We start from the raw sequence: 22,946 nt of genomic DNA, 5'->3' as shown, positions 1-22,946 counted from the left end.
TAAAGGGAAAAGTAAAAACAGGATTGGAACAAAAATAATATGCACTTTTGGTATCCGATTAGAGTGGTATTCCTGGAATAGAAAAGAACGAGGTTTTTGTATTCAGACTGGTTGAAGATTGCCTCATTGAAGGTAAAATCCAATTATGTTCAATCAAGTATCCAGAATGAAAGGCAATAAGTAGGCTCATATATATATATATATATATATATATATATATATATATATATATATATATATATATATATATATATAATTTAGAAAAAATTACTTTTCAAAAAAAAAATATTTGAACTTAAGCGTTTTTTAATGCTCATCGCTTGGCTTCTAAGTTTACAAACTCCCGGATCTTAATTTAAATCCAATCTAAAACATAACTATATTTTACGTTGGTCTTTAACTAAATGGAACTTCCACCTTGACGATGTGGATTTAAATTTATGCAAAGGAACATATTGCAACCAAAAACAAAACAGATCAATTCTATTTACTACTTTGGATGCCTTTCCATAGACATTTGGTTTTTACGTACATTCTACCAATTTTCAACCAATATGGAACTTAATAATACCATCCTACTCTTTTCAAGGATTAGTGTTTTGTTTGGATACCACACATCATATTCTTTTTCTGCTTTCAACCTTCTTTCCCTTTCTCTATGTCCTTTAAAGGGATTTAATCTTTTATATTTTCTATGTGCTATTTAGCAAAATAATTTCAAACCAATATTAATATATTGCTAGTGATTTTCCTCTAAAGAGATGTACTTACATTGAAAATCCATGGATTAAGGAAATTATTTTAAATATTGCATTCTTTGTTTAATTTTTTTTTTTTGAAAAATAATTATTTCTAAATGATATTTAAATAAATAAACTCTAACTATTTGCTATATCTACTATATTCAGCAATTTTATTTGTCTGGGATTGTCTTATATAAATGTTACCTTCCCATATTTTTTTAAGACTTAAGACCACTATATTCACTAATCTGTAATCGAATTAATTCCATAATATTTAATTTTACACACACACACATATATATATATATATATATATATATATATATATATATATATATATATATATATATATATATATATATATATATATATATATATATATATATATATATATATATATATATGTATATATATATATATATATATTGCTTTTTACATTTAAATTTTATTCAGGAAAATATACTTTTTACCAAACGAATTTTTTTATTCGAACAAAGAATACAATTCAAAGTAATTTCCTCAATCCATGGATTTTAGATGTAACCTCGTCTCAGGGGAATGCCAGTAGCATAATATTAAATCTGCTTTGCTATAATTTGCTATCCAGAACATACATAGCAAATATGTTAAAGATTAAATCTTTTTAATGGGCACAGAAAAAGAAAATAAGGTTGAAACAAAAAATAAAATAAAACTTTGATATCCGAATGTAAAAGCCATTAACAACAAACAGCAATGGAAAAACACAAACTCCTCGCCCTGAAACCCTCAGGAAGAATGTTCCGATTAATTTGAACAGTGAACAAAGGAAAATTGAAAGAACCGCCGCTAAATTTTATAGTCTGAAAACAGCATCACACCCAAAATTTAACCCGGATTTTGAAAACTTTGAAACCATGATGATCAACTTAGGTAAAAATATAAAATACTACATAGATAAGATACATAGGCAGTTTCATAATATTATCAGATACCATTATATATTATTAAATTTATTTGAAATATCATAATCCTCTCTTCAATGAAAACCCATCTATTAGATTAATTTGCCTCTACTAGTTAAGATATAGGTATAGCAAGTAAGAAAACCTTAGATATAATCATTCCTTCCATAAGAGAAAATGTTAAATTCTACTATGGCAATGTTCTTCTGTTATAAAATGGTTCTAAATCTTAAAGATAAGCAAGCGATGAATTTCATTACCTTTGATATAAATATCAATCTATCTCCTAATACTCTTAAAAAGTATTTAATATTTACTAAAAACAAACATTCGGACATTACCGACTTGGAAATCTTTAATACATTTTGAAGGAAAGTATTGGACAAGAAAGGATATCTCAACAATTTTGACATAATAATGGGTCCTTGGACTCTGCATATGTTACAGATTTAGTGGGACTATTCATATAAAAAGAGTTCAAAATCTTACAAGGAAAACTGTATAAAAATGATGCGTTATTTGTCACACCAGCCAGGCCAAGACAGTAAATGATAACATCAAGAAACCACACGATTTTTTCAAAAATTACTGCCTATCTATTGTAGTTGACCCAAATAAGAAAACATCGAATTTCTTGAATATTTCCCTTAATTTAAATTCTGAATCTTACTCCCCTTAGCATACACCTTATTTGAATCTATTTTATGTGCATAAACAATCGAATCATCCAAAATCTATAATTAATTCAATAGTACCGGCTACCTCAAAAAGGATATAGAATCTTTCAGATGAAAAAAAAAATACTGTAATCAACTTTCAAGCTTTTACAGCAATACTTTACGAAATTCTGGTTATACAGATGATATAGAATACAACAAAACAGTCATGAGTAAAAAGTTAAAATCAGTAATTACCCATAATATAACCCTGAAGACAGGAAATAATTATAAAGTACAATTTATTCCAAGCAAAAATAAATAAATTCCAATAAGTGATAATGCTAAGGGAAATTCTAACCATAAGGTAAATTAAGAAAAGTAGATGACTACGATGAAAGAGATCCATATGGTTCAACGCATCTTGTAGCTTGAACGTAAAAACAAATATACCTGATAATTTTTTTTAAATAATAATTAAAAAAACTCCATTAAATACCGGCATAAGTCAAAGGCCTGTCCTTCACCCTATTTTTTCTCAACAGCTGAGTACGCATACAGGACGGAGTATTCGAAAACCTGCATGTTAAAACGAATGAACAATCCATCCTCCGCATGTTACCATTCAAACCCCTGTCCCTACCCCGTTCCACCTAAGAAGAAAACAAAATGAACAAACATTCTCACTGCGAGAGAGAGGAGATGTTACTTATAAACAAATCCCCACCACTGCACTCTCTAGATATCCCCGTGGCTCTGCTTGCTCTGATAGAATGTAAATCTTTCATAAGTTTTGTTAAGAATTACGACAGAATACTCATCCACTGCTTGTAATATGTCCTCCACAGTGAACTCAGTCTCAAACTGCATGCCCTGGTATATTTTCATGGCACCATCGCCCAGGCAGTTCTTAAGTGTAGCAATCTGAATTTCTCGTGGTTTATGGTCCAAACCTGTCAGTAACGAGTAGTTGGACCATCAATTATTAAATATTTTCCAGGAGTTTACCTTATTTCCACTAAATATGAGTTGTTGGATTTTTTTTGTTCCAATAATGGTGCATTCCCTCCTGTTTACATTTATTATTTTTTATCTGGTTCTTGTATATGATTTTCTGTATTTCGTATCCTTTATGATTTTCAGTTTCGTATATTTTGGATTTGTACGAAACTCCCTTTAATTTGAGAAAAGGAAAATGCTAGCTCTGTGATGACGTCACGAGCCCAGCGCGAGATTCTTTGTCTTTTGAAATTCTGCTGACGTGGAGAGATTGAACGTGTTGTTCATCGCCCAGCGCTGAAAATGGAATTTGGACGAGCCTCCTTCAACGAAGAAAACCCGGCAAGAAATTAATACCCGGAAACCTGACGAGACGTACTTCTGGAAACTATTTACGTGACTACGGTTTTGCACTTATTTTACAAGGAGTGAAATTATTTTAAAGAAAATACCTGTTTACGTGACAAGGAATTTTGGAATCTCCTATCCGGACAAGCGACGCGGTCTTGCTCCTGAAATCCATCTGTGTGTGTCTACTGTTTGCACGCAAACATGGAGGGAGAGAAAATTCTAAAAGGACTTTAAACAGAAAAAAAAGGGAAAAAGGCACGTGCCTGACTGGCTTTCAATTTGTGAGTACGCTCCTAAAATTTGTTTCATACGCGAGTGTCATCAGGAGATACTATTTTTAATATTATTATTGTATTCGTTAATGGATACACACAACTTCTTTATAAGAACCAGTGTTGTTATTTTTTGTTCATTACATGTTACCTTTGCGTTTCATAAGTTTAATGTCTGCAAAGGGAAAAATTTGCAACTTATTATTGTAAATAAAATTTCTTCTTCATTTCAAAGCAATACCTTTGTATTTTATTCTTTACCTCCTCCCCTCTTTTGTTTCATGCTGTTTTTTTTTCAGGTTAGTTACTTAAGCGTCGAGTTTATCTGGAAGCAAGATAAATTCCGACATTTTGCAAATTTTTTTTGTGTAAAAGTAGTTTGGGAAATTTCTGCTTTTATTTGAGGGCATTTTGCAAATTGTTTTCCGATATTTTACAAATTTCTCCCCTTTATGTAAAAGTAGTTTGAAAATTTCTGCTTTTATTTAAATGCATTAGGCACATTTTTATTCCCTTGTTCGGAACGCTTTTTCATCGAGATACGTTAATTCTCTTTTGGTAAATGCATTTCGCAAACTTTGTCTCTATATTAAATACATTTAGATATTTGTTGTCCCTTATTTTGGACACATTAAAAATTAGGTGTACCTTTTCTAATCGAGATACGCTTTAATTCCTTTTCTTTCAAGTTAGGATTGAATTTAACCTCTTGAAATTTCTGTTAACTTCGCTACCTGACACTATCAACATCACTTAGATTCGTTCGACTACTGTGAATTTCTTCCGTTAGTTAAAGGCATTTTCCAAATTTATTTTCCATTATTTAGAAGCATTTTGTAAGCTTACTGCTTTTATTTGAAGGCATTTTACAAACTCGTGTTCCCTTATTTCAGATACTTTTCAAATTAAGTTATTTCAAATAATTTAGCAAACTAAGTCACTATACGCTGTACGAGCCTTTTTCAAGTCTCACACAAAACACACATTCATATTTCAAGCTGTCATATACATACGCGCACACAAACATATGCGCCCACGTCCACACATGTACACATATTCACGTTCGCGTACATACACTCACATTCACGTATATATACACACACGCTTACGTATACACATGTACTCACATACGCGAACACGAACACACACATGGACGACGTCACTTTCGCTTTCTAAGGAAATACACATGCGCAAAAGACACTCCAGAAGCGAGTATAAAACATGGAGACAAGCTGTTTCTAATTCTCTCTTTAGGACCAACTCTCAACGAGAGAGGTTGGGCTAACAAGCCGCCGCCATTTCGTAGCAGTATCAGAATTTTGGGGGAATTTTCAGCCGAGTCGTCATTTTGAATAGACACCTATCTTTCTATCAGATTATATCAATATGAAAACGTAATTTAAACCCGTAAATTTTATTTCAATAAAACCGGCAAAGACCAAATTTTAATATCATAAAAGCTTTAATAGAGTAATAAACAATTTTATTTATTTTTCCTTCGATTTCTTCACTTAACATTACACGGATTGTCGAACAATAACATTACTTAAATCTTACGATATTTATTTTAACGGCAAAATAAAGAACTTACCTGGTTAATGAGTAAGATATGCTTTCTTTTAATCTTCCTGTATGAGAATTTATTCATATTTATGTATTATAATCCATGTATTTTTTAAATGGAAGGATTTTTCCAACACATATCGCGACAACGCGTGTCTTTCAAGAAAGTTGTAAAGACACCGGATGTTAAGATTATCATTTTCTTATCTACAAGTGTAGAAAAAATATCTATAAGTGTAGAAAAAACACTAATTAGTAAGCTTGATATTGGATTATATTCCTTCAAATTTTCCACTTTTAAAGGTTTTCGGAGGCGCTGAAAACGGAAATAACCATTTATATACGGCAAACGAAACTAGTAGTTTCCAAGATAAAAAATTTTACAAATGGTTACAAAGTGGGGGGTCACTTTTCTATAACGATGTGACGTCAAATGGGCACCCACTTTATGGCCACATTGCAATGAACAGATTTGGCCGTAATTTTAAAGGAATTTTCGAGGGTGGCTTCATATTGACCCTATATGAATAAAGAGAGACAACATCGTCCTTTTTTTAATGTTGGCGCCTTTACGCTATCGTACATGAAAACTGGGATTTTTCATTTTTGGATTTACACGGATTACGAATGACGAAGATATGAAATGTAAATTTTTTTTTTTAATATCTTAAAGAAATACCTGAATTTTTTATTTATTATACTATAAATCTGCATTATATGGTATCGTCTTTTTTTTTATATCGAAAAAAAAGGAAACCAGGAATTAAATATAAAAATATACACTGACCGAAAAATATTGACTGGAAAATTCTAAACAAAAATTAAGCTTCCACGTAAAAAAAACAAAAAACAAAAAAAAAACACGTGGTTATCGAAAAAAGAAGGATTTACATTTTGGACTTTACCGGTAAATTTACAGATAAGTGATATTTTTTTGTTGTTTTAAATTTGAGTATTTTATTTATTGATGTTTTATCTTCAATTTGTGATATATAAAACGTGCCAACCAAAATTAATTATTAAAATTCTCACAGACATTTTAAAATGGGGGGTGGTGAATTTATAAAACAACGTTTGTCTAAAATATTATATTCAGTTTATCGGAAAGAGCATAAAATTTTACATTCACCCTAAAAAAACGTAACAATTGAACGAATAGGAAAATGTTGATAGATTTTTAAAGTTTAAAAATTGAAAAATATTCATCTCATAAAAATCAATTGATTTCACTACATAACAAAATGGCTCCCTGAGCGCACGCACTTTGTAAACACTGTTTTTTAAACAATGAAAAATAATATTTCTATTATTTTTTAAACAACTTAAATAGTTTATTTTGGAAGCATATTCTATAAAGAAAATAAATAACCCACTTTAGAAAGAGAAATTACGAGTTTTCTATATTTTATTCGCAGTTTTCTGTTAGGGGTGTCAAAAATTCCCCCAAAATTCTGATACTGCTAGCGCACGCGCACCTCACGCCCACTTCCTACTATGTATGGGGCACGAGCTAATGACTGTATGTATACATTCTCCCTCTTTCTCTCTCCATCTACTACTGGTCACTAAGAACACCTTCGCGTAGCTGACTACTAACTGATGACAACTCTAATATCCACTCTTTGTCTACACGCTGGAGTGGAATACCATTCTCAATTTTCCTACAACATTTATTTCTCTTCCCACGCGCGAACAAACAATAGTGACCCAAACTTGAGATGGAAACACATTTCCTTTTCTTGCTACAACACCAGTCCTGCAATGGACATTGGTTAGATACGCGCGGACATGTTATAACTAAAATGTTCATTTCTTTCAACAGCAAATAAACGACGTTTATCTTATCCATTACTTGAGTCTTTGTTTCCTTCAATTCCCATTCGTTTCATTATTCTTTTGTAACGGGATTGGGGTATTTATATATCCTAGTCCCCTACAACGCCTTGTATGATACGAAGCGTGCCCCCTCCCCTCTCTATTTCGAGACCTATTTTATTCTCATGCTGTCGACACGTTACTTAGCTAGGGCTAAATACACTCCTATCTTTGGCCCACTTGTTGACTCTTTTCCCGCACCCCACGCACGGCCCGTACAGATGTTTCAGCTACTAAATTCCGTTCCCTCTTAAGATGTAAATTGGCGTGTATCAAAACGTCCCTATCAAAATAAAAGAGATGTAAATTGGCGTGTATCAAAACGTTTATACCAATTTGCTTTGCGGACTGTGTTATTCTGAGAATTTGTGAAAAGCCGAGTTCCCTTTTCTTCGCTTTGGCCCGTATTTGCATTTGGTTATTTGGTTTCCTTTGAAGATACACATGTGACATAGTGGCATGTACCCTCCCCGACGTATTTGTATATTTAAACGCTCTTCCCACTCTTTTCCTAGGTTGCATTTCAGTGAAGATATTGCTATAAAGATTTAAATTTTACGAGTTAAATTTTTTTCAAATTTTTTTACTTTAAAAATCTATCAAACTTTTTCTATTGGTTCAATTTTTACGATATTTTCAGGTTCAATGAGAAATTCTGTGCTCTTTCCACTAACCCGACTATAATATTCTAGGCAAGGGCTTTTTTTTAATTCACCCCCCTTTTTCTAATGTCTATTAAAATGAAAATAGTTAATTTTCTTACCTCTAATTTATATATCACAAATTAAAGCTAAAAGATCAATAAATAAATTAAGCTTAATTAAAACAAATAAAGAACAGTTATTTGAAAATTTACCTGTAAAGACCAACGTGTAAAATCTTTTTTTTTAACTGCGTTGTTTTTTTTTAAGCGAAACCTAAAAATCTTGTTATATTGCACAGAAATTGTCATTTGATTACGACAATTATTTCTATTTCATTCAATATATTTTTTAGATATTAAAAAATTTACTCCATAAAGAAGAAATAAAATATATTAAATCAAACCTCATGTGTTTCTTTAAGATAATAATAAAAAATAAAAAATCGCTCGACTGTTTTTTATTGGCAAAACTGATAAGTGAAATGGAACTATTTCTCACCTACCGTGCCCCATGTTTACTAACTTTTGTTTACAGCCAGCAATAGAAAGAGATGTTAATTCTGTCGCAAACAGGCCACCATAGTCATAACTCTAAGAAACAAAGACGGTTATCTCCCCTTTTTTCCCATTTTTGACGAGCTGGAGTCGCGATATTTTTAATACTCGCTTTAAAAAGTATCTTATTTAAAAAAGGACATGGAATAAAAAATATAAATATGGATAAGGTCTTGACAAAGAAGAATGGAAGTACCAATTGAAAAGAATTTTTATAGGTCAGTGATCTTTTTTGGAAATATATATATTTTATCGAAGTAAGTAAAAATTCGTTGATTTTCTTTAAATCTTTTTAAAGAAAACCGATAAAAAACAATATTGCATAATTTGCCATTAAACCAGTTATTTTTTGGAATGTGTCTTTGCTCCTTTCATTGAAAAAATATCAGGGTTTGCATTAAATTTTTCAAGTAGTATGAGCTTCGAAAAATAGGAAGTTGAATTATTCAATTTTTATCAGACATTTTTAATGGCGTTTTCTGACACTGTTAGTGCATATCGATGTCTGACAGACGTGTTCTCTTTTGGAAATCAAGCAATGCATAGGCAAAAAATTTTTTGGCAAGAATCACTTATGACAGCAGCTCGATAACAACAACAATTTATCAACGTCTCTCTGGAAAGGAATGGGATTCATTTCCAGAGGATTTCCCTTAATCCTGGCTTTAAACCAGGAACTTCAAAGATCAAGGGGTTTCTTAAGGATGTTGGTGGTACCTATAATTGCAGAGGTCTGAAGGCCGTCTAAAATATCGGGGATTTGTAGTTTTTTCAATTGTCCTTCCAAACGACTTGATACTACTCCTAATGTACCAACTACGACCTGGATTATTTGTTTTTTAACCCCGTGTATACGCCTTGTCTCCAAGGCCAATCGAGCATAATTGCTCCACTTCTCATTCTCCTTCTCTTTCTCATTCCTTTTCTAGGATACTGAAAAGTCTACAACCTGCCAGTTTTTTGAGACTTTGTCAATGACGACTAAATCCGGACGATTATGTTCTAATTGCTTGGTCGTTATGACACTTTTGTCCCACCATACCTCTACCTTGCCATCCTCACTTGTTCTCACTTCATCAGGAACCTCCTCAAACAATTTTCCAGCACACTTCACTCCAACCCTCTTACACACCTCCCAATATATCCGGAGTCCCATGCGATCGTGTCTTTTGCGGTAATCTCTGGGCCAGTTCAATACACCCTGCTGCAAGGTGCGTAATTGACTCTGAGGTCTTACCACAAATCCGGCATTCTGCAGCAATTTCCTCGCCTAGAACCACTTTTTTGAACAATCGTGTTCCTAATGCCTCCTCTTGTGCTGCACAAATAAAAGCTTCAGTACTCTTAGCCAAATACCCAGCTCTAAGCCATTGCCATGATCTTTCATCAGCCACTTCTGCTATATCCTAGAAAAACCACCCATGCATTTTCTTCCTAGCCAGTCCCTCTGTCCTTTCTCTATCCATACGTTTCACATAATCAGCATTAGTCTTACATACCTCCACTTCATTGGCCACAACCTTAAGCATCAACTCCTCACTTCTAACCACCTACTCTTTCAACGACATCTCGGTTTTAACACAATCTTTTACACTTTTCAATCCTCTCCCACCATTTTCTGATACAGCCTTTCTACGCTACTTCGAATTGGAATATACCAAACATTGCCAAAACTTTTCTTGTTTTGATATCCATGGTATGCAGACCACACTGTATCTCAAAACACTGACTGCCCATGCATTCACTGCTTTCAATAGGTTTCCTCCATACAGTTTCGACTTTGCAATTAGTTTCACTCTTCTAAGATACTCCTTCCTGACTTTTTCTTTCATTTCTCTGTTCATGATGCCTACGCCCTCTAACACTCCCAAATACTTATATCCTGTATCTTTTTTTTTTTTTTCATTTCTTCATTCGGCAGCACTGTTCCATTCGAATGAACTTTTACTCCTCTTTTCATCACCAGCACCGCACATTTACTAATCCCAAAGCCCATCACAATGTCTTCTGAATATGCCCCCACAAGTTCTACCAGTCTCTCCATTTTCTTTTCATTTCTACCGAATATTTTCAAATCATCCAAAAACAGTAGATGGTTGAGGCGTCTGTCACCAGATCCAAAGTTATACCCTAGTTTTTCTCTCTTCAAGAGAATGCTCAGTGGCATCATTATCATTACAAAAAAGAAGTGGCGATAACGAATCTCCTAGAAATATTCCACGTTTAATGCCAACCTGCCCCATCATCTCTCTGTTTGCTGCCAGCACTGTTTTCTATTGAGCCATACTTGTTTCCAAAAGCCATACTACATTCTCAGCAAGCTTCATCATCAATAATGTTTCACGTATCCATGAATGAGGAACCATGTCAAAAGCCTTTCTGTAATCGGTCCATGCTACACTCAGATTCTTCTTCTTCTTCTTCTTCTTCTTCTTCTTCTTCTTCTTCTTCTTCTTCTTCGCATCCTGCATTAATGCTTTATCAATTAGTAGTTGCTTTTTGGTACCTCTCGAGCCTCTCCGGCACCCCTTTTCTTCGTCAGGAAAAACACCATTACTCTCAAGATGTTCATAAATTTTCTCCGCAAATATTCCAGTCAACAGTTTTCACATCAATGGCAGACATGGAATTGGTCTATAATTATTGGCATCTGTTCCTTTTGCAGGATCTTTCCTAATCAGTGTTGTTCTTCCCGTCAAGAGCCAATCAGGGACATATCCCGACTCTACAACTCTTTGCAGGGCAGCAGCTATAGGTGGATAAAGGCATGGAAACTGTTTACATCAGAAGCCCATCACTCCATCTGGACCAGGTGCCTTCCAGTTTGTCATCCTTCGTATGCCAGCCTTAACGTCATCGATGGTTATCTCAACGTTCTTCATCTGTTACATTTTTGATAGCCTTTCTCGGACCTCTCCCAACCAGTCATCCTTCTTATTATATTGCCCTTCGACAGACCAAATTCCACTCCAGAACTTCTTGGCATCTTTTGCAGTTGGAGTGTTGTTATTTCCCGCATGTTTACTACCATTTAATTCTTTATACAGCTGAGATTGATTGTTCCGGAAAAGGTTGTTCTATCGAAATGCAACACTTTTTCCAACAAAGTTCCGAAATTTCATACCACCAATGTGGACCTCCTCTTTGAACATTGTTAGAATGCTCATGGTTCCGTTTCCCAGCAATTTATACCTCTTTTCAAGCTCGTCCTTAGCTTTCTGTCCTAGTTTACTCCTTTTCTTATTTCTTCGATTCTACCAATGTCTTTCTGCCACCGTTTAATATTTTATTCAAGCCGCTTCTGCCAGTGTGACCTTCTATCTTTCATTTTTCTCTTTTTTTCTTCTGTATTAAGCTGTTTAGGGTTTGTAATGCTTTTAGGGCACGCCCTAATAAAATAAACAATTCGATACAAGCCTCTGAAATTACAAACGCAACAACTTCATAAAAGATCACAGAAAAGGTTTATTGAGGAAAATGTGGTATTTTCCTTGTAGAAAGCTGGACTGCGGCACCTAGTATTATCGCTGTAGTTATTCCAGTGGAATCTTCGATACCGTAAAGATAACACCAGGGTGGAGCGAGAGAGAGAGAGAGAGAGAGAGAGAGAGAGAGAGAGAAGAAGAAGAAGAAGAAGAAGAAGAAGAAAAGGAGGTCCGTTCCCTTTGGTGTCTCTTTGCGTAAGAATGAGTTGTTCTTCTTCAAACCGGATGCTGGCCGATTTCCTTTGGGGATAGGAAGTATCAATGCGCCGTACCCCTGACTGGTCAAGATGTGGCCGAATAGCACAGAGAAAAGGGTAGCATAACAAATAGCGAAAAAAATACAAATGTCTTTTCTTTATTTATTTTTAAAAGAAAGAAAAAATGTTCTTACTTTTGTGTGAAACGTTGGGGAATATTTGCAACTTCTTGTAATACAATATATATTTTTTTAAATAAAGGAAAACAAGGAAAAATATTTTCTTAACAGAAATACACAGTTTTACACAGTCTCTTCGGCCAATGTACCCGCCGACCACTACGTGTAGTGGTGACATGATTGTCTTCATTTGAAGCATTAACTTCAGGTGTATGCATATTTTGGTGCTGTGTGAAAGTAGGGGGAATGTGTGCCTCGTGTGTTTTTGTGTCAAGAAAGGCTTTTTTTTACTCTATCAATAGAGACAGTTTCTCTTTTACCACTGATATCTAAAGTAAAAAGTTTATCGGTACATGAAAGTATGCGATAGGAGCCAGTATAAGGTGAAGTTAATAGGGCTTTCACGGCGTCCTTTCTAAGAAAAACATGAGTCCACAACGAAATGTACTTTGGGGCCGAAGATCTAATGGTCTGTTCCCTAGTGTGCATCGGTGGGAGATTACTAAAATAAGCTCGCAGTCTGTTGACATACAGAGCTGCATCGCTTGTTGTTAACTCTATCGGGCTCAACATTTGGCCTGGCAACGATAGAGGTACTCCATATACAAGTTCGGCTGAAGAGTATCCCAGGCCCTCTTTGATAGCAGCACGACAGCCAAGAAAGACAACCGGTACATATTCGCTCCATCGCTGTTGGTCAGGGTAAGCACGTAATGCTGCTTTCAATTGGCGATGGAAGCTTTCAATCATCCCGTTAGAAGCAGGATGATAGCTTGTGGTGCGAATACGTTTGATCCCTAGCATTCTGGAGAGTTCCTGGAAGAGGTGGGATTCAATCTGTACGTCACGATTAGTGGTGATGGTAGTGGGAACCGCAATATCCAGCCTGATATAAGGACTCGCGCTATGGACAGAGCCGAAATGTCTGTGAGGGAAATGGATTCAGGCCACCATGTGAAACGGTCTATACAGGTCAGGAGATAAGTAAATCCCTGACTGACCGGCCAAGGTCCAACCAGGTCGATGTGCACATGGCTAAACCGAGCGTCTGGGGTGGTGAATGTTCCAAGGGGTGCACGGACATACTTGTGCACTTTTGACTTTTGGCAGGATACACAGGAACGTGTCCAGGCAGTGATATCACGTCTCATATTTGGCCAGAAAAATCTAGCTGTAATCAGCTTCCCTGTGGCTCTGCATCCGATGTGTATTAAATTGTGTTGGGCGTCAAAAACAACTCTACGATGAGTCAATGGAACGAATGGTCGAGGTGAATCCATTGAGGTGTCACAAATGATCTGTGTATCCGAGGTAGGCACGGGCAGGTATGCAAATTTGCAAGTTGCAAATTCAGGTGACGACGGATCCAACATGTCCAAACTAGGCTGGTCTAAGGCCATCTTCTATAAGTCGATATCCGATGGTGTAAACAGAGAATTAATGGGAAGGCGGGACAAAGCGTCTGCCGCAGCATTCTGCTCACCTGAGATATGTCGGATATCGCTGGTAAATTGCGAAACAAAATCCAAGTGGCATGTTTCACGGGGAGAATATTTGTCCGGCTTAGAACGAAGTGCGTATGTAAGCAGACAGTGATCAGTGTAGTGAAACTGGCGGCTTCTCTGTGAGGAGTTTCAAAGGCCAAATGCTGCAAGCTACTCCTGTATCGACCAAGCAACACACTTGGGATAAGGAGTCAGTGATAAAATAGGCACGGTTGTGGGTGGTCTGTGGAGAATATGCCGTGCTCAGTTCTCCCGACGATCCGTTCCCTGGTTCAAACACGAACAGGGCATTTTACAGGACGGTGCGTCCTTGCCAAAACGACTATGATAAAAGCATAGTCCTGGCTTGCTAGAGTAACGGTGGTGATATGGGGATGGCGAACGGCTCTTGTAGTGGCGTCAGGGCGAATGTGGGCAGCCCATGTTCAGCTTACTCATCTCTCTGGTGAGGCGTTCGATAGCATTGAGAATAGCCACAGACGTGGCGTCTCGACTTGCATCCCTAGCAGTCGCGGAATATATAGAGGCTGCGGCCTGTGGGTGAGGGATGAAGGCGGTAGTAGGCCCCTTAGTGAAGTCTATCACTTTATCTTCCGATGTCGCTATCTCATCAATGGGATGCTTCTCCAGCATGGGTGCCAGTATCGCCTTAACTTGTTGAGGCAACCTCGAGAAGAAAAGCTGCTTTATAAGGGCAATGTCAGCGGGGACGTTTTCTGCCAGCTCCCTCATTCTCCGGAGCAACTCGGTTGGTATACGGTCCTCCAAAAGCTCGTCGTGTACTAACGTATGGGAACGTTTTTCTGCTGACACAGACGTCCAGAGCAGAACCTCCCGCTTACTACTATTGTATGTTGCATGCGGAGGGGTGTCAGTTATTGAATCTTTCACAACTGGCGTTAACGATGCAGAGAATGCACTGAAGAGTATGTGGAGTTGTCGTTGCTCTGTGACGTTATTGCTAAAAAATAGGATTCGAGTGGAGCAAACCAAACTCAAATGTCGCCAGCGAAGGCAGGTAAAGTCATAGCCATTTTTTTATAGGGGAAACGACAAAACAGACCAATAAAAAAAATTAACTATCCGAAATATAGACAGAACCACGTGGGGGAAAAAGAGGAAATATTTAACACTAGATAAAATACGGATAAGAGACGAAAAAAGAAAAGATTCCACAAAAAAAAAATATAGAAAAATATACTCTTGAAATGCAAGGCAGTGGTAAAGAGTTAACATATGTGTGTGTGTGTATATATATATATATATATGGAGAGAGAGAGAGAGAGGGGGGGGAGAGAGAGAAGAAAAAGAGGTCCGTTCCGTTTGGTGTCTCTCTGCGTAAGAATGAATTGTTCTTCTTCAAACCGGATGCTGGCCGATTTCCTTTGGGGATAGGAAGTATCAATGCGCCGTACCCCTGACTGGTCAAGATGTGGCTGAATAGCACAGGGGAGAGGCATTGATTCGAGGAAGAAAAAAGTCCCATATGTTTCTGCTACAGCTATGACGGTTACCATAATGTAATTCTTGTTGGGTAGGTCACCATTTCGGCGGACCCCCTTTTTGGGGAGTCGCCGAAATTAATAAGACGGGAGTAGAAACCAACTTGGGAATAATAATACAGAAACAAAGGAACTTCCAAACGAAACGGTTTTATATTCATTTCAGCGTACAAGTGGTATCGGGTTATAGAAAGTTCGTGATTTTCATTCTTGTCCCCTGACTCTAGAACCACTCGCGTCTCCATCTTTTTGCTTCCAACACTTTTTGTGTATCTCTCTTTTTGTCTTTCCCACCAGAACTGTTCTCCGTCCTGATTGGTTACAACCTCTGGTCACATTTTTGAGGAAAGGAGGAAGGAAGGGGGAAAGGGAAGAGTAGAGAGAAAGAGACATGTAATGGAGAAATAGTAGTCTTGGCTTCACTACACAAGTCCCCCTCCAGTAACGGAGTTAGTTAATATCCTTAGAATTGCTACTATGTCTACTTCTGTTTAAAAATAAAAATATTCATTTTTCTTTTTTCATGTCACTTTTCTTCCTGATCTAGATTTACACATGCCGCCAGCAATTTTACTCTCTACTTTATTGGTATCATCTGTTCTGACATCCTGATCATAAGTAGTACCTATCTGTGCTTTCTCGGTCACTCTAGTTCTATTACTGTTAGTTGGCTCTGTAAACGGTTTTAACCTACTGATTGATACGTGTGCATGAGTACCGTTATTCATATCAATCTGGAAGTGTTTATCTGATCGAGTCAAAACTTTATAAGGACCTGAGTATGGTGCTTCTAATGGTTTTCTAACTCGATCAACCCTTAACCATACTTTCTCACAGGAAAGTAAGGTTTTCGGTATAAAAGATTTTGCATTTCCATGGATAAATCCTTTTCCATCGTTGAGTACGTCGATTTGGGACATCCATTCACACAAATTACGTACATACTTGTTGTTAACTTGAGTTTCTTTTTCTACTCTCTGCTTGTATATCAGCTGATGAGGAATCAATATTGGTGCTCCAGTAACAGTGGTAAAAGATGAGAAACCTGATTCATTAGGGGTGCTGCGTATACCTAGTAGGATCACTGGTATCGCTTTCATCCAGGATTCTTTTCGCGCTATTATCGCTGCCTTAAGGGTACAATGTGCTCTTTCAATAATCCCATTAATTTGAGGATGATACGAAGTTGTTCTCAATCGGTAAAAACCTACTAGCTTGGCCAACTCTTGAAACAATTCGCTCTCAAATTGGCTACCTCTGTCAGTTACAACATGCAATGGAACTCTAAATCGAGATATCCAGGCATTGATAAATGCCTCTGCTACCGACTGCGCAGTTATTTCGATCATTGGCTGTACTTCGATCCAGCGAGTTGCACGATCGATACAGGTCAGCAAATATTTGTATAGACTGTGGTAAGGATCTGACTCATTGCGCGTTAGGTGTAATGGGTCAACAATATCAATATGTACCGTTTGAAAACGTGCGGATGGTTAATCAAACTCCTGCACTTCAGACTTCGTGTGTCTGTGAACTTTTGACTGTTGACATACAACATATTCTACACAGAATTGCTTGACTGTCTTATCTAAGTTAGGCCAGAAATATCTAGACTTAATCAGTTTTATAGATGCTCCATTGCCAGGATGTGCTAAACCGTGTAAACTGTCAAAGACAGCCCTACGAAGCTCTTTCGGGACAAACAGCCTGGGGTAATTGGTTGAAGTATCACACAGGACAGAGCCAATTTCACATGACACGCAGTATTCTTTTAAATTAACGTATGACTTTATTTCGTCATCTCCTTTTTGTGCCTGGGCTATTTCAACCAAATCACATGCATCTATTTTCACCGCTAAAGCAGTTCTAGACATACAGTCTGCAACTACGTTCTCGTCTCCTTTAATATACACCACGTCAGCGATATATTCAGCAAGTACTGACAAGTGTCATTGTTGTGGATCCGACTTTGCGGGTGTATGACTATAAAAGGCTCCACATAATGGCTTATGGTCAGTGAATAATGTTACATAACGACCCTCTATGAGGTGACGGAAATGTATTACTGAAAAATAAGCCGCCAGTAGCTCTCTGTCGAACGTAGAATACTTAGTCTGGGATTGTGAAAATTTCTTGGAAAAGAAACCTATAGGTACTGGTTTCTTATCTATTAGCTGGTGTAATGCAGCACCAGCTGCGTATTGACTACAATTCATAACCAGGTGGTACTCTGTGGCTGAAGACGGTGGATTAGCTAATGCCGTAATTTCTGACAATTTGCTTATTATTGTTCTGAAAGCATGAGTTTCTTCTTCGTTTAGCTCAAACGTTGCTTTAGGGTCCAACCTCATTCGGTCGGATAGTGGTAGCACTATGGTTGCATAATTAGGGACTAACTTGCGATAAAAACCTGTCATTCCCAAAAATCTACGCAAGCTTTTCGAATCTTTGGGCACTGGAAAGGTTTCTAATTCTTTAATTATTTTTTAAGTAGGCAACAAGCCTTCTTTGCTTACATGAAACCCTAAGAAGTCCAACTCTGGCACTCCAAATACACACTTAGCTAAGGAAATCTTTAAATTATTATCACTAAGAATCCTGAATACCTTATCTAAGTCTTCCTTGTGCTGTTGTTCACTTTCGCTAAAAACTAATATGTCATCTAAGCATACGAATACACAATTTAATTTTAGAAATATCTTGTCCATAAATCGCAGAAATGTAGCTGCAGCATTCTTTAAACCAAATTGCATGTAATTAAATTCAAATAAGCCAAAAGGTGTCACGACTGCCGTCTAAGGCATATCTTCAGGGTGTACGTTTATCTGGTGATAAGCTGCAGTCAAATCAATCTTGGAAAAATATTGTCTACCGACAAGTTGTGTGCAGAATGAATTTATGTTCGGTATCAGGTAGCGGTCTGTCTTGGTAACGCTATTCAGCACATGGAAGTCACCGCAAGCTCAATATGAACCATCTGATTTCTTCACTAAGTGAAAGGGTGTTGCCCACTCGCCACTGAAAGGCTGGATAACTCCAATATTTGGTAAGTTCTTAAATTCTGCCTGTGCCGCATCTAATTTAAGACTGGAAAGTTACCTGGCTGTAGCAAAGACTGGTACATGGCTGTCTGTATCAATCCTGTGATACTCTCCGCCATATTCTTTGTCTGTATCGCTATGAGGTGATATTACGCTACTATAGTTATTTATTATTTCGTTAACGTATTCTGTTAGGTCTATTTTATTAATCAATACAGTATTGGTTTCAGTCACTGTGTTGATTTTAATTTCGCGCTCTATTACATTATCACAGATGGATCTATTCTTGCAATCCACTACTATATAAAACTTGTTTAAAACGTCAAATCCTAACAAAGGGTTAGTGACATCCGCAATCACGAAACTCCATTGGAAAGATTTTCTTAAACGTGGACTCTTGACTTCTAAACTAGTTTGACCATAGCATTTTGCTTTCGCCGTTAGTAGTCGAGATATGAACAGGAGTTGGTTCCAAGGTAATTCCATTTACTACAGAACGTGGTAAAATGGAAATACTGGCTCCTTTATCTACAATAAAATTTACATTAGACGCTCCTATTTTTGCAGTAATTTCTAGTAAGGGCGGCACTACCGGAGCAAACTCAGTCCGCCTTTTTATTTTTCCGAATCGCTAGGGGCAGGAGATGAGGGACGCGGGTTAGGTAGCATTTGTATATTGCTCTTTTTCTTCGGCCATTTACACCATGGCTTACATGCACGAGCCTCTTCTGCGAAGTAAATATGGGTTCTACATACTCTCGGTCGCTGTTTCCTTCTATACGGGTGTAGACCGACTTGTGTTGTTTCGCCTGTATGTCTAGTACTGTGGTGACTTGTTCGAGCCTGACTTTCTATAGTCTTAAATACCGGTGCATTTTCAATTAACGGCAGCAAGTTGTCGGACAGTCGACCTAACTCTACCAAGGGCATCTCAGTGTGAGCCGCTATCATCGGGGCAATTTGCTTTGGCAGTGCATGTATAAACTTATGGCGCACTATTTCGTAGCTTGCTCCTTTTCGTAGGTAGTTGTCTACCGACTCCCTTAATTTAACATAATCTAACGAGTGTAAAACCGCTGGCGGTATATTCGTCACTACGTCAGGTGGCAATGCACTTATAACGGTATAAAATTTTGTCTCGTCCGTAGTTATATGTTGGAGATGGAACTGTGCTTCTAATATTGCAAACCATCCCTCGACACTAGTTTCCATAAATTTTGGGGGTTTTACGCTTACTTGTTGAGCATCCATTATGATTTTACTAATATTATTTATTTGAAAAAAAAAATTGTATGTTTATTTTTATTATTATTATTATTATATCTTTTATTAATAATTTTTTGGGAAGCCGTGACCAAAAGAAATGGCGGGGGTGGGGCTAGGTATAATAGAAAGGAATGAAAAGTGTTTACTCACCAGAGGTTGAATTAACCGAGAGATTTTTGTTTCAAATTTATTGATAAAAAATGTTATATATACATATATATATATATATATATATATATATATATATATATATATATATATATATATATATATATATATATATATATATACACTCGGGTTTTTTTATATTCAAAAGTAATGGACTAATGAATTCAACGAGGTTGTTAGATAGTGCTCAATAAAAAGAGCTGATAATACTTGTTTATTGTTATATAAACATGCTCACATCCCGCTGCTACAAATAGCCACTTGTTTCAATCAAACAACAGATATCATCAGGCAGCGACTTGACTATTCAAAAGTTCAATGAATAATCTTATTCATTGAACTTTTGAATAGTCAAGTCGCTGCCTGATGATATCTGTTGTTTGATTGAAACAAGTGGCTATTTGTAGCAGCGGGATGTGAGCATGTTTATATAACAATAAACAAGTATATATATATATATATATTTTTAAAGATATCTATCTATCTATCTATCTATCTATCTATCTATCTATCTATCTATATATCTATAAAAACAGAGATGTGTGTGCCACAGACGATTTCTGATTGGTTAATCCAATAATCACATCTCCTAAAAAACAATCGTTTCTACGCTCTTACCTTTACCATAAAATATTATGGCTTTATTTATTGTCCATCTTGGAAGGGTTTAATTTTTTAATAACTTGTTATTTACAAATTAAAAAAATACGAAACTATTATGCGAAACTAAACTACACGAAATACGCGCACACACGCACACACACACGTTCACTACCGTCACGTTGTTATGGCAACCAAACCCGCTGACTTCTTTTTCTCATTTCACTCGTGGTCTTAAATTAGATTCGAATAAGTTGCCAAAAAACAAATATATAACAAATAAATGTTATCAAAGGCAAATTTTTCGTGTTTTTATTCAATTTAACATGTTTATTCAGCTCGAAAAGCATACAGTGTTTACCGATGTATTGGAAAATTCAAGATGGCGGCCGATTCTCTCTTTAACACGGTAAGTTTGGAAAAAGGTGTAATAAATAAAAAACCGGTTAAAATACTGTTAAAAACTCGCTCAATATATGTTACCGTGACATAGGTTGACATATATTCGGCGGGTTTTTAATAGTATTTTGTATAGTTTTTTATTTATAACACCTTTTCCCAAACTTACGGTGTTAAAGAATGTGTGAGACGCCATCTTGAATTTTCCAACACATCGGTAAACACTGTATTCTTTTCGAGCTGAATAAACATGTTAAATTGAATAAAAACACGAAAAATATATCCAGTTTTTATCGGTTTTTTACCTTCTCTGCAGAAGTACAAAAAAAAAACAAACAAAAAAAAAACGGAAGATACTTTTACAGAATGTTAAACTAACCCTAACCGATGTTTTATGTTTAGTTTAGGAAAAGTCAGAAGAAATAAAAGTCATTATTGCATGAAATATACGTATTTAGTTGAAGTATTGTTTATGTCAATTCTTTCGAAGAAATTTAGCAAGAATACCTGTAAACCAGGAAATCGGTAAAATGTCATCATGGATGAATACTTGTCTATTATAATGACAAAAACTTAGCCATAACAAAAGAGATTTATTGTTCAGATTGTTTTTGAGATTGATTTCTAAAAAGATATTTTATAAATAAAATCGACTTTAAAATTAAAGACTTAAATTACAATAATTGAATTTAAACATTCTTATTTCAATATTTGGCACATAACACCTGCAAAAATGATCACAATGTCAGGATTTCATTTTATTTCAGAATCGATGGCAAATACTAATATTTAACATTAGTTTATCATTTAAGCCGATAAAAAGCCCTTTTTTTTCCGAGTCATAAAAGGATTTGGAGTTTCCTAATCAACCTTTCGGGTGCAGTTGCACGCTCTCAAAATAACTAAAGTGTTGGCTTTAAAAAAATTGGTTCATTAAAACTAAACAGGTTTAGTTTTAATAAAAAAAAAAAAATAAAAAAAAAATCGCTTTGGTAATTAGATATGTCGTATGGTTATCCCTAATCGCTGAATAAAACCGCTAACGAGTTGAATGATTACGACATAAAATTAAACTCGGGTTCCTGAAACGGAAACTTCGTTTGTTTTTGTTTTTTTCTTATCAATATATTTACATTGTTATTTTGTTTTCATTTTCAATCATTCGAACAGTTTTCTTTTTCAAGTAATCCAAGTTACAAAATTCCCACTGTTTACTATGCTAAAATCACAATGACTAATGTATACCTATTAACCCTTATCCTTGAGTGGCCTCTGGGCCTTGATAAGTGGTGACACCCATGTAAAAAAAAAAAAAAAAAATCACTCGAACAGTTTTCTTTTTATAATGTACAGTTTTAAAAGTTTAAAAACTATATAGTTTTTACTTCAGGAAAATTAATGGGTCAGTTTTTACGATGTGCCCTGTTTAAATACTGTTAAAAACTCGCTCAATATATGTTACCGTGACATAGGTTGACATATATTCGGCGGGTTTTTAATAGTATTTTGTATAGTTTTTTATTTATAACACCTTTTCCCAAACTTACGGTGTTAAAGAGGGTGTGAGACGCCATCTTGAATTTTCCAACACATCGGTAAACACTGTATGTTTTTCGAGCTGAATAAATATATTACATTGAATAAAAACACAAAAAAGATATCCAGTTAGGTAGAAAAGTAACTTATCTTGCCTTTGATAACATTTATTTATATATTTGTTTTTGACTATTTTTTCGAATCTATGTGTACAGTAATCTTGCCAGGATGCGGAGGAAAATGAATGAAGGGGGAGGGGAATAAAATAAAAACATTTTGGAAACAGAGTAAGTTTGAAAGAATTGCTTTGCACAGAAAGAAATTAATGAAAAAATAAAATTAAATTTCTTTTCTTTCTTGATTTTTTTTTTAGTTTTTTATGAAAAAGGAAGTCAAAATTAAGACTATAAAAAACAATTTTTATTAAGAGCGAACCTCAGTCGTCAGGTCTGTAAAAAAAAGACGTG

This window comes from Euprymna scolopes, chromosome 45 (genome assembly GCF_053919585.1).
Source record: "Euprymna scolopes isolate OS-2025 chromosome 45, ASM5391958v1, whole genome shotgun sequence".
In the NCBI taxonomy this organism is placed as follows: domain Eukaryota; kingdom Metazoa; phylum Mollusca; class Cephalopoda; order Sepiida; family Sepiolidae; genus Euprymna; species Euprymna scolopes.
This window is presented reverse-complemented; position numbering follows the sequence as displayed.